Consider the following 12,400-nt stretch of genomic DNA (forward strand, 5'->3'; position numbering starts at 1 on the left):
TCTCACTGTGTACCCTGGTATTCATACCCATGCTAGGGGTGTGTAGCATACATACTCTACATGCCGCCGTATAGAGTGTGCAGTGTAGACATACTGAAAAAGTCTCTGAATGCTAGGGAAGCTGCTAGGGAAGCCCACCAACCTACCTTCCAGGAGAGTAGCCCAGGGATCCTGCTGGGTGGGGAAACAGCCACCCAGCCACAGTCAGACAGCATAAAAGGAATGGATTCTGAGTGGTACATGGGACCCAATATAACAGAGAATCTGGTCCTGATCTTCAACCAGGATAAATCAGCATAGCTCTACTGACGCCAATGGACTTACACCAGCTGAGGAGCTGACCCGGTTTCATATTTTGGGCTCTTATTTTTTTGAGAACCAGTTTTAAAAACAGACAGAAAACTGTTCTCTCTCCGTGTGTGAGGTTAAGATTCTTGTTGATACTGTGACTGCTTCAAGCTGGTGGCTCATATTTTTACTCTAAAAACATAAACTGGATTCCTAGAAGTAATACACACTGGGTCAGCAATGAAGACCTTTGAAATGAGATAAATAGGCATTGTCTGAGGTCCACACTCCAAAGGGACTGCTAAATAGGATGTGCAGAAAAATATGCGCAAAGAAACAGAGTTGATCTTAAGGCCTAAAAGTAGGTAGCACAGAAAGGGGCACAAGTGGTAACTGAAGAGAAAATTAATTAAGGAGTTCCTCTTTCAAGTGGTCATCTTTGTTTTACTTGTCTCTTTCCATAAGAGATAGTGACACCTCATGAAATACTGAGAATAACATGGTTACTTTCAGAGAAATACCCACGTACAATTCTAGAGTTTGTTCTCTGTAGATTCCACCCTTCCCCCACCCAAGTTTTATTTAAAATTTTACATGGGACATTGAAAACAAGTTACTTGGGACCCATCATCTGTGGGCAGAACGGAAAAGAAAACCCAGAAGATCCAAGTGGTGGGAGGGTAGGATGGTGAAGTGCTGCTTCTGTGGCATTACAGCCTCCTTTCTCTGATTCTGTAGAAGACGTTCAAAGCGGTTTGATCTGAAGCAGTATCCCCACCACTCCCTCTTGATTTTAGCAGATAAAGTAATGTTGGCCTTTTTATTTAGCTTGACCTTTCTAACTCCTTCTCCATGCCCCTAACAATATAGAATTCCTATGTGTGTAATATACTGCACACATTTTGTGAAGGAGCAGCTACTCTGTGGCATGTGCCTTGAAAGCCAATTAGTAAGTGAAAGTTTGGGAATTATTCCACTCAATTTCTATTTGAGCTCACCCCCTGTACTCAGTTCTGACACGGACTCAGAGGGCAGCTACTCTTAGAGTACCATATTGATGACACCAGGGCCGGCCCTAGACTAAATGGTGCCCCACGTGTGGAGCATCTTCGGATTGGGATTGGCATTGATGGCCCTTCTCTCACACTGCATCCACCATGAGGGAATTCAGGGCAGGATGTGAAAATAAAAACTCCGCATTTTTTGCAGGTACATAATATTTCCTATCTGCCCATTTGCACGTAGGGAAAGACAGAGGCTGGAGTCTGACAAAGAAGGTTTGCAGGTTCAAGTAGTATACTGTTAATAGTTAGGGCAATTTTTGTTGTTGAGGAGGTATGGAGAATGTCAATCAGTTTGTGTTGTTGTTTCTTAGAGTGGCTGACTCCCTAAACATTTCACTTGAGGTGGTCAAGGAACAACTCCTGAAAGTGACAAAAATCATCAGCCACTGTGGGAGGTGGCGGCATGACTACTTCATCAGGTGAAGATGAAGGAAATGGGAGGACTGGAGATACCTCTTCATCCTGCTCTCCTTCCAGTTCCTCCCCCAGTGGTGGCTGTGGTTCTGGAGGTCGAGAGATTGTTGAGGAGGGGATTGATGGAGACCGGCGTGTTTGCAGCGATGGGGGATTACCAAATTGTGCCCTATACATGGCCCAGGGGCCCCAATATGGCCAATGGTGTGGGGGGGGGGGAATATATGGTTGCATCCATGGTGGGCCCTGAAAAGACTGGGTGCCCTTAAGTGCAGCAGGGTAAGGCTGGTAAGTTGATGTCAATTGTCCTGATGTTGATGGGGCAAGAGAGTGGATAGTGATGTCGATGAGGACAAGGGACTAAGGAAAGGAGGTGCTGTCCCTGTGGGAGAGCACGAAGAGCGTGTTGATTGAGAAGTGGGTGAGACTTGGGACACCTCCTATCTGAGGAGTGGAGAATCCGGAGTGTCAGGTACAGCTGTGTGAATTCCTGTGGGTGATCTCTCTTCAGTGCCTGTGTTGAGCACAGTGCCAAGCTGTGATATGGGAAAGTCAGCAGATGGTGCCAGAGAGCTTTTCGGAGCCATACCTTTAGTAGGAGTTTGTAATCCTGCTGGAGAGTCTCTCTCGGAGCTGAGCGCTTCAGTGCTGTGTGCAGCATCGGGGCCGAGCGCTTCACTGGAGCCAGCTGTTTTGCCAGTACCAACTGCATCCTTGGTGCCAGAAATGGACCCGGAGCTGCCGAGGAGATAAAGGGCTCACTTCGGTCACCCACAACAGGAGGTGGTGCGATAACTGCTGCTTCGCCCTGGCACAGTCCTTAGACTTACTTTCAGGGGCTGAGGTTGTGTCAGTCTAGGACAGTAGTTCTCAACCGATGGCCCATAGGCCACTTAGGGCCCAATCAGCACAGAGCTGTGGCCCATGTGACATCCTCAGGGCCATACAGGTAGCATTGGGTGCAGCCCACAATGGTAAATAGGTTGAGAACCACTGGTCTAGGAGCAGCCTCATGTCTCTTGTCAGAAGCCGTTAGCACCACTGCTCTAGCCAGAGACGGCATTCCTGCAGTTTGCGCCTCAGGAGCTGAGGGAGGGACCGCTCTCTTCTTGGCATCAGCCTGGTCAGAGGATGATCTTCCCTTACTTGGACAAGGGGAGGGAGGGTCAGCAGATGACCTTTTGAGCGTGAGGGTCTCTCCGGTGACGAGTAAGCACCAGGGTCCGACGCTGGTCGCAGGGACTTTCCATAAGGAATAGTTTGAGTTTAAGGTCCCCGTCTTTCCTTGCTCTTGACTTTAAGCCCAGAAAGCAGGAACACTTCTGGGAAACATGTCCCTCTCCCAGTCAATGGATACACCGTGTGTGGCCATCCATTATAGAGAACAACACACACTTCTTAAACCCGGAGGAGCCAGGCATAAGGGTGAGGGAGTAGCTTCCCTGATGGGAATTAGGGAAAACAAAAAAAACCTAATTTTTTTTTTTTAAAAGGATGAAGGTGAAGAAAAGAAAATGAAGCGGCTAACTAACTACGAGAGGAGGAAAACAGGTAAGAGTCTATCTAAATAACAAAGTGGGCTCTGCTAACTGCTCCGTTCCACACTGCAGGTGGTAGAGAAGGAACTGAGGGTGGTGGGACTACTCAGCGCTATTTATACTACCTGCGCACAGCGCGGAGGGAGGGGAGGTGTGCATGTGCGGTCCAACGGGCACTGCTACTGGAAATCTCAGACTCCAGCCAGAAAGGCACTGCCAGACCTGCAGTGGAGCACCCCTGGGGACATCACTCAAAGAAGAACACAGTATTTGATGGCACTGCTCAGCAAGTCTCGCTGGTTGATTTTCACCCATCCAGCTACATAAAAGAGCCAATGCTACTTTCTCCTCATTTATATTATAACACAAAGGCAAGCCTCACTGGAACTTGGCAAAGAACAATCCAACCCAGAGGTTTCAGAGCACTCTCTCCTGGGGCTCCTCCTAAGATGGCAATGCGCTGCATCACTCAACCCAGAGCTGTGTGTAAAAACTTATAGCCCAAGACATGCAGAAGTTAGGGTTTCAACAGCAATGTTAACTTGACCACACGGTACATACGTGGTAGTTCCAGTTTGTGTTTTTCTGGTCACACTGTGTAGCGTAATTTATTATTGTTCAAGTCCTAAAACAGAAGCTCTCAAACATTTTCACAGTGTGGACTTATCTTAATGGAGAGATGACAGTGTTGCAGATCCCAAGTATTCAAAAATCATAAATCAGGCCCTAAAAAGTCATGAGATTGGCATAAAAATTATGAGCTTTCAGAAAAAATATATATAAATTTTTAAATGTATTTGCCATCTGGTTTTGGAGGTTTTAGGATTCATGTTTTCAAGCATTTTTCTGCAACTATGAGTAGGGTTACGATTATGTCACAGAGGTCACGGAATCCATGCCTTCCAGAGACCTCCATGACATTTTCTGCCCTGGGGTCAGACTGCTGTCAGCAAGTAGCCCTGTAGCTCTCAGCTGCTGCTACCAGAAGCCCCCAGCAGTTTCTAGCCACTGGGCAGCAGGGGACCCCGGAGCTCCCTGGGGGTCCCCCAAAGCTCCCACTCGCTGTGGGCAGCTGGGCTCCCCACAGCTGCCCATCTGTGGTGGGCAGCAGAGGGAAGGCAGAGGGACCCTGCAGCAGCCCAGCTGCTGTAGGTGCTGGACTCTCCTCCCTCCCCGTTTTGTCAGGGATATTTTTAGTAAAAATCACGGAATGGTCAGGGGCTCCCATGAATTTTTGTTTATCACATGTGACCAGTCTGTGATTTTTACTAAAAATATCCATGACAAAATCTAAGCCTTAACTATGAGAGCTAGAAATTTACTCTTTTGTTTGAAATGAAAGCGGAGATTGTCACATAATGACATGACTCTTAGAGCTGGCTCTTTAAGAGAAGACAAATAAGATTTACAATAAAGTAATGAAAGTTGACAAAACAGATTGCTTTGCAGACCCACCCACGACTGCTTGGATAATAGACCCCTATTTGTGATTACACAGGGACCCTGTGGCAACTACAGTAAGTGTTCACAGGAAGATATAAGTATCAAGGCAATATTTAATGCCCCTGAGCAGCTGGAGCCAGCACCATGAGATCAGCCAGTTATCTACAAATAATTTCACCATCCATTAGTGGACCATAGACCAGAGTTTGAAAAACTGGTCTTCTAAAGTGTACACCACAGAACAAACAAAATGTGTACTGTGGTCAAACTAATGGTGTTATTGGACCCTTAATGTTTGTATTTCCTGGTTGATGATTTTGACTGTGCAACCTTAACGCTGCAATAATAAGTTTTTGTAGTTCATTACGTTACCTACATTATTATGAGCAAAAGCCCAGGGTATCAGGGTATGCCCACATGAGATTATGTTTTCATGCCTCATGAAATGCTTCTCTAAGAATGCAATACTTATTGGCCAACACCGCATTCAACATCTCCTCCCACATGGAGCTGATATTTAAAATGCTTCATTAGTGCTTTAAAACAAAACACTCCAGGAAGTGGGAATCAGCATTTTCAAGTTTTTTTTGTTTTTTTTTTTTAAACTAGCCTTTATCACCACACCTGATTTTACAAAATACTCATTGCTTTTGTGTAAAAGTAGGTTGTCCTCCTCAGCTTAATCAAAACTGAATAGAAATTAGTTTGAACAAGGGAGGAACAGTAGCTGTTCCATTTCCTAGCCATTCATTCCCCCTCTCTCCACATCTTCTGAAACCTCAAACCAAGAACACAATTTCACTGCAGCTAGTTTCTTGTCTTGCTCCCAAGTGGCGCTCAACCAGACCCTTCAGTGACTATGGGGAAGTGATAGTTCAATTCAGCTAGGAGACAAGCATTGGGGATAGAGAGCAGAACAGAGACTAGGGATTGGTATAGAAAGCCGTCTGGAACAGAGACTGGCTATGGGAAGAGAGCGATAGTTTGATTATGGAACCGGGGGTGGGTGGGGGGGTGGCGGGGGAATAAAAGCCCAGGGAAGTCTGTAATACTACAATTTGTGGTTTGGGTTTTTGTGTGGTGGTTTAACTTTATTAATGGGTGCAATAGCAGGGGATTGCCTTGATAACCTAGGAAGTCCCTTCAAGTCCTATGTTTCTAAAAAGTATATCTAAACCAGTATAAAAACAGAGAGATTAAAAGAATCAGATTATCGCCCATTATCTGAATGTGCAATAGTGTAAGTATCTTGGAGGTGTGATTAGAGAGAGAAAAATGAAAATTATTTCTCCTCTGGAATGAATTCAGCACAGGTAAGATGTGCAGGATTGGCAGACAGAGACCACAGTTTTCCATGAATCTGTAGAACAGGAACAATGCGGGCAGTGGAAGCTTCCTTTCACGGTCCACGTTAGTTTGCCGACATGCCATCATTTCCATGTATCGTATGTATTCCTAATAAATCCTCAAGTCTTGATATAATGAAATGCTACAAATAATTTCTTTTTGGGAGACAAGAGAAGGCAGCATTATGATCTGGCTTCTCATGCACAGCATGTTATATTGTGCTTTAGGGATTCATCACAAGAACTGTGCTGTAGCAACAGTATTTTAAACTAAAGCATCTTAGCACCTGCACTGTTTACACTGGATTTAATTGTGATTTAAACTAATGCAGAATAATCATTCCACCTCTGCCACTCTGAAAACACTGCTCAGAGCACAACCACCCACTTTTTATTTAGATTTCTTGGATTCCCAGACTCTTGGCTTGTCATCTTACAGTACATGTCTCAGGGACCAGAACTGTGGTCCAGAGTTTATTTTAATTTCTTAGCATGTCCCCCACCCCAAACTCAGTGATCTTTACCAATTCTTCTTTAAATGGACATTGTCAGGTCAGAACTGGCTTCGACTGGCTTCAAATTGAGACCAATAGAAATGGTTTTCATGCATACAAAAAAAAAAAAAAAAGGGAGAAAAAGAAAAATCCTTTTAAACAATTGCAACCTAAATGTTGCAGCTTTGTGCATAGTACATAAAACCTTCAAATTGACTAGATATTTAAAAAGCAGTCTCTTTTCCTCACTGAAAAGAAATGCCAAAAGAATATATACAGTAAAAGTGGTGAAAAACAATGATGTAATATTTCTTTCATTTTTAATGTAAGCCACTCTTTATACCATAGGTAAGGACACTTGGTTTTAAAAAAAAAAAAAAAATCTGCCTAACCTGACTGCATTCCATTAATTCCTCCCCAAAATTTACATGAGTGCAACCAGAAGAGAGAGACACTAATGTGTTTGGAAAACCCGAAAGCAAGTGATGTTCGCATGTTGAGACTCCACTAATTCATATAACCGTTACCTTTTACGGCTCAGGCTAAAAGAACCTGCAAGAGGGCTTTATGAGCCTCCCACTTTGTATTCCCAATGGGACAATGCAACAGCTCCAGAAATAATATGCATGGTACCACTACCTGCCTGTTCCTTCTGCATGATTACCTGAGACACAATGTGGTATGCCTACATTCAAAGGCACCTGCACTGAACAGCTTCCCTAGCAAACTGTATCGTTTGGGTTATGTGGTGAACTGCAATCTGATATGGTCATAATGATTAAAGGCTGCATCCTGTTTAATCACAAACAGACCATGCCAGCACCAGAAGGCATGCTGCCTCCTTCTGGAGAACAGGACTGTATTGTATTTGCCTGTTATAATTGTAATGGAGACCTCTTTCCACTCAGTGCTAAACTGAGCAGCCAGTCAGACATGCCACTTCCATTAGCCTTAGCAGGAAGAGCTATTGGTTTCCTTTAAATGCATTGGCTTGTCCCAGAAGTAACAATATAGCTTGAGGAAGTCACCACACAATAACCTTAACTGGAAAACGTTTTCATGCTGGCCTCCCCCCGCCTCCCCATGTTCATTGTAAATACACCCTGTGTAAGAGGTGAATATAAGGGGATTACAGAGACAGGAGAAACTAAGAATTAAATATTTTAAGACTCAAAGGAATATAATTATATATAGGACTGTTCAGTGTCAGCAGAAAATGGAGAAACTTAATTGGTATTAAGAATGTTAAAAAATGTCATGACAAACTGATGAAAATTAAAAAAAGTTATAGAAAATTTTTTTTTATAAATTGAAAAGAGAAATACACAACTTTTTGTACTCCTGGCCTATGTCTCTTTCCAAATAAGCAACATCCCTTATCAAATTTCACATCAAGTAGCATGAGGCCTATCCTAAAATTACAAAGTATTGTTGCCTTATGACACCCAAAGAATGCACACCACAGATTTTCTTTAAAAGAAACCAAAAACGTTAAGTATGCTCCCTCCTCAATAGGAGGCAATTTTCAGAAAAAGATGAATGTACTGCAGAGGTGTGTGTTATGAACTGGATGCCGCTATACAGAGATTCTTTAGGAGGAAGCAGCATACTAATAGAGAATCCTATAATAATAAAAGTATATGGTATTGTTTTGTATGAAATGCCCCTCTGACATGAGAAAGTGGATTGGAATATTAGAATACAAGTTATCCTGCTATTTAAAATGAAATGAGAGAAAAACACAGCATTTTCTTAACTAAATTAATCAAACTATGTAAGCCACACTGTGATCATTATAAAAATAATGCAAAAAAAACAAAAACAAAACAAAAACACCCCACACTTAGAAATGAAAGACCTGAATGTAATTTAAAAACTGAGAAAAGTGTTTTTGCAACCGTCAAAATTAGATACCAGTTCTTATAGTACACATGGGCAAGTGAGTTTTTTTCTTTACAACTAACATTTACATAGCTAAGCCAGCTGGTCAACTGGTGTAAATCAATGTAACACTATTGACTACAGTGGAGCAATGCTGATTTACACCAGCTGAGGATCGGATTTGAAATATATGTTGCAAAACTAAAGCTTAATTACTGCTTTGATCCTCACACAAACCCTTTTCTCCTTGGTTGTTGTTTAGTTACATGAATAAAGAGTTTATTTAAATGAGTAAGGATTGGACCCTTTATCCTCTCTTGATGAACATTAGCAACAAGAAAGGCTATATGGGCAGAAGGAAATGCTCAACCCACAGAGGAAACTAAGACCCACACAAGGTGCTTCCAAATCACATTTAGACCTACTTGATAGAGTGAACCCTACAAACATGGCAGCCATGGAACTTTGTGCTTTATTACAGTGATGTATATTAATTCTCAAGCCAGCAGGAAGGGAGGTGCAGTTAAGTACTTGATGACACATCACTGGACTGCAGTGGCCAGAAACCACTGTTACTATGGGGAAACAAACAATGGTACAATGGAATCTCCAAGTTACAAACTGACTCATCAACAACACACCTCATTTGGAACTGGAAGTACGCAATCAGGAAGCAGAGACAAAAAAAAAAAAAAAGAAATACTGTACAGTATAGTACTGTGTTAAATGTAAACTACTAAAAATAAAGTGAAAGTTTAAAAAAAGATTTGACATGGCAAGGAAATTGTTTCTGTGCTTTTGTTTCATTTAAATTGAGATGGTTAAAAAAAGGCATAATTTTTCTCCTGCATAGTAAAGTTTCAAAGCTATATTAAGTCAATATTCAGTCAAACTTTTGAAAGAACAATAATGTTTTGTTCAGAATTACAAACAAGCTCCATTCCCAAAGTGTTCAAAACTCTGAGATTCTACTGTAATTGGAAAAGATGGATTCCTGCAACACTGTGATTATACAGAGGTTAACAGAGCTCAATGTTTCTGTTCTTTTAATAAAAGCTTTGAAATCATGAATGGCCATCAGCCAATTTCCTCCCCCTGCCAAGTTGCTACACTGACCAATTAATGACTACATAAAGAGAGTGTTGCTTTAATGCAACATTATGGCTATGTCTACACTACAGCTGGGATCAACGCTCTGAGATTGATCCACCGGCGGTTGATTTAGCGGGTCTAGTGAAGACTCACCAAATCGACAGCAGATCTCCTCTCCAGTCAACCCCTGTACTTTACCCCCAATGAGAAGAGTAAGGTATGTTGACACAAGAGTTTCTCCCGGCGACCCCTGCGGTGCAGACCTCGCAGTAATGCAACCTAAGATATGTCGACTCCAGCTATATTATTCACATAGCTGGAGTTGCATAACATAGGTCGACTTACCGCGGTAGTATAGACATAGCCTGAGACTGATATTTTAAATGCACAAATGGAGGAAATTCAAAATTGCGATTCCATTGCAACCACAACTCGGTCTCTGTGAATGTTGTGTTTATCTCAATTATCACATTAATCTGTGTTACTTTAATCTCCATTATATAGAAGTATTTGAGCATTTTATTCCATACTTACCTATTATAAAGCTTTGTGCACCTTCTTTGAAGATATCTGATACTGGTCTCCTTCAGAGAAGACACATGAGACTAGACAGACCTCGTCTGACCTACGTGCAATGCCTATATTCCTGTGATGTAGCCAAATTATAGGTGCTGTGTGAACTATGACTGAAGTAATCTGCAGGGATTGAACCCAATGTCTACAAGCATGAGCCTCTAATACTCAAGCTTAGGACCAGGTCTATTAGCTTAGAGGCAGTAGCAGACTCAAACCTTTACACAAAGTTTCACTGCTAAAGGGGAGAAAAAGTCACACTCTGTGGTAGCATGGGTTACACACTCACTTGTCCAGAGCAGTTCAAATCCCCTCACAGGCCATCACATGTAATGAATGATGCCCTCAGCTAGGTCATTTCGGGGACTGAACCAAAGGACCTTTGGATCTATAGTATAAGTCTCTACTGCTTTGAGCTAATGACTCTTGTGCCGGATTCAATCTCTGTAGGTATCTTTCCAAGCGTGTCATTACAGCCACCCTACCTGACTTTTCTATGTGGGGAATCTCAGCCATAAGTATGATTATCATAATGTGCATTCACTGAAAACAAATACAGCTAACATTGCTTCCCATTTACTTCAAAAGGCCCCTGAGAGTCAGGGAAGTTTGGATCCATACCTGAATATTGTCGACTTTTTCCTTCAATGAGCTGAACTAAAACCCCAGATGCAATCATCACTGAACTTTGGGAAAGTTCACACCGAAATCCAGACTCATACCCATCTCTACTAAAAACTGTGTTGTAATCTTCTGAAAAATACCAGGTGTCCTCCCCGTTCTGTTGTGATCATTCAAAATTGGCCAAATGAATTTCTTCTCCCCAACTCCCACAAAAACTATTTAAAAAGTAAACAGACATCTTGATTGGGAGAGCAAGCATGAGCATTTTAGCCTGAAATATACATTTCAGAAAATAGCAGCTTGATACTATCAGTTTATCTCAATCATAATTACAGCACTGGGCTAACCAGATAGGCAAACATACCAAGTTTGTTCCTCTTTAAGTATGCCTACTTTGCAATTAGACACTGGTGGCTTGTCCGTGCTAGCTGACTCGGGCTCGTGGGTCTCAGGTTAAGGGAATGTTTAATTGCAGTGTAGACATCTGGACTTGGTCTGGAGCCTGGTCTCTAGGACCCTGTGAAGTGTGAGGGTCCCAGAGCTTGGGCTGCAGCTTAAGTGTCTACACCTCTACGCTGGGAGCCCGAGTCAATGGCCCAGTTGCAGGTGTCTAATTCCAATGTAGCCATTGCCTCCATGTAAAATGTCTTGCCCCAAGTGACGTTAGATGTGCATTAAATAGCTCTCCTTAAAACAGCTGCAAGCTCTCAGTCTAAAGTTTCACTGCTTTTTTTTTTTTTCCCCCCTTTCCCACCTTACAGGAACCTCTTATAGATCAATTATTTCACTCTATTATAGGAGTATGTGGAAACAAAGCCAAGTACTCAAGTACATTAAGCTATACTATACACAGGCCTACAGTAGTGCACTGATTTGAAATACCCTTTTTGACCCCTTTCGGGAATTCATCATGTAATAGAGCAGTCCACAGGACATATTTATCTCCTATCTGAAGGCTTCCCTTCTCTCTCCTCCCCAAGGAATTTAGCAATACCTCAGCAAACTTTTACGAGCATTTGCGCAAGCCAACATCCTCTTCCAAATGGTAATGTGACTGGTTGGTAAAGATAAGAATCAAGCACACAGTTCCTGCCTCACGTGTCATCCACAACTGTCCCTGAAGGCCCAGATGTGAATTCTTGTTAAAGAGTTAATGAGGCATCAAATGCAGGTATTAGTAATGACCTTCCAGCTGCTATACAGAAGTGAAATGACAGTACACACTGTCCCTTTAAGATAAAGTAGCTCCCCTAGTTCACCTCTGTTCAGCTAACATCTCATTCATTTGTGATTTAGTAACACTTAAAAGCTTCAATCAAGAGTGAGGGCCAGCTGTGCTAGGCACTGCTCATACACAGCAAGCCACAGTCATGAAAAGGAACAGTCTCACAGAGCTTACATTCTAAATACACAAGACAAGGAATGGAAGAGAGATGAAGTGACTTGCTCAGGGGTTGAGAGCAGCTCAATGGCAGGAATGGGGAAAAAGCACCTGTCGAGTCCCAACTCACTGTCCTCTCCACTGGATCACTCTGCCTCTAGCACTAGATTGTTAAAGTATGCTTACACATAGTTTCATAATCATCTTCTTCGGCTATCCTTCAGTGCGAGGATGTCGTCTGCCAAGGGGGCTCATTGGTGAG

At 42.6% G+C, this 12,400-nt stretch overlaps 1 protein-coding gene and 1 long non-coding RNA gene across 5 annotated transcripts in view; one reads left to right on the forward strand and one right to left on the reverse strand.

Moving 5' to 3' along the window:
• AGPAT4 (1-acylglycerol-3-phosphate O-acyltransferase 4) overlaps window positions 1-12,400 on the reverse strand; it is a 122,692-nt gene that overhangs the window by 61,686 nt on the left and 48,606 nt on the right. The window lies entirely within an intron of this gene.
• Window positions 2,399-9,127, forward strand: LOC125633996 (uncharacterized). The gene is made up of 3 exons (XR_007355761.1): window positions 2,399-2,549; window positions 3,260-3,317; window positions 8,950-9,127. It is a non-coding gene; the product is annotated as an uncharacterized LOC125633996 (long non-coding RNA).

The sequence above is a fragment of the Caretta caretta genome, chromosome 3, assembly GCF_965140235.1.
Source record: "Caretta caretta isolate rCarCar2 chromosome 3, rCarCar1.hap1, whole genome shotgun sequence".
NCBI lineage: Eukaryota > Metazoa > Chordata > Testudines > Cheloniidae > Caretta > Caretta caretta.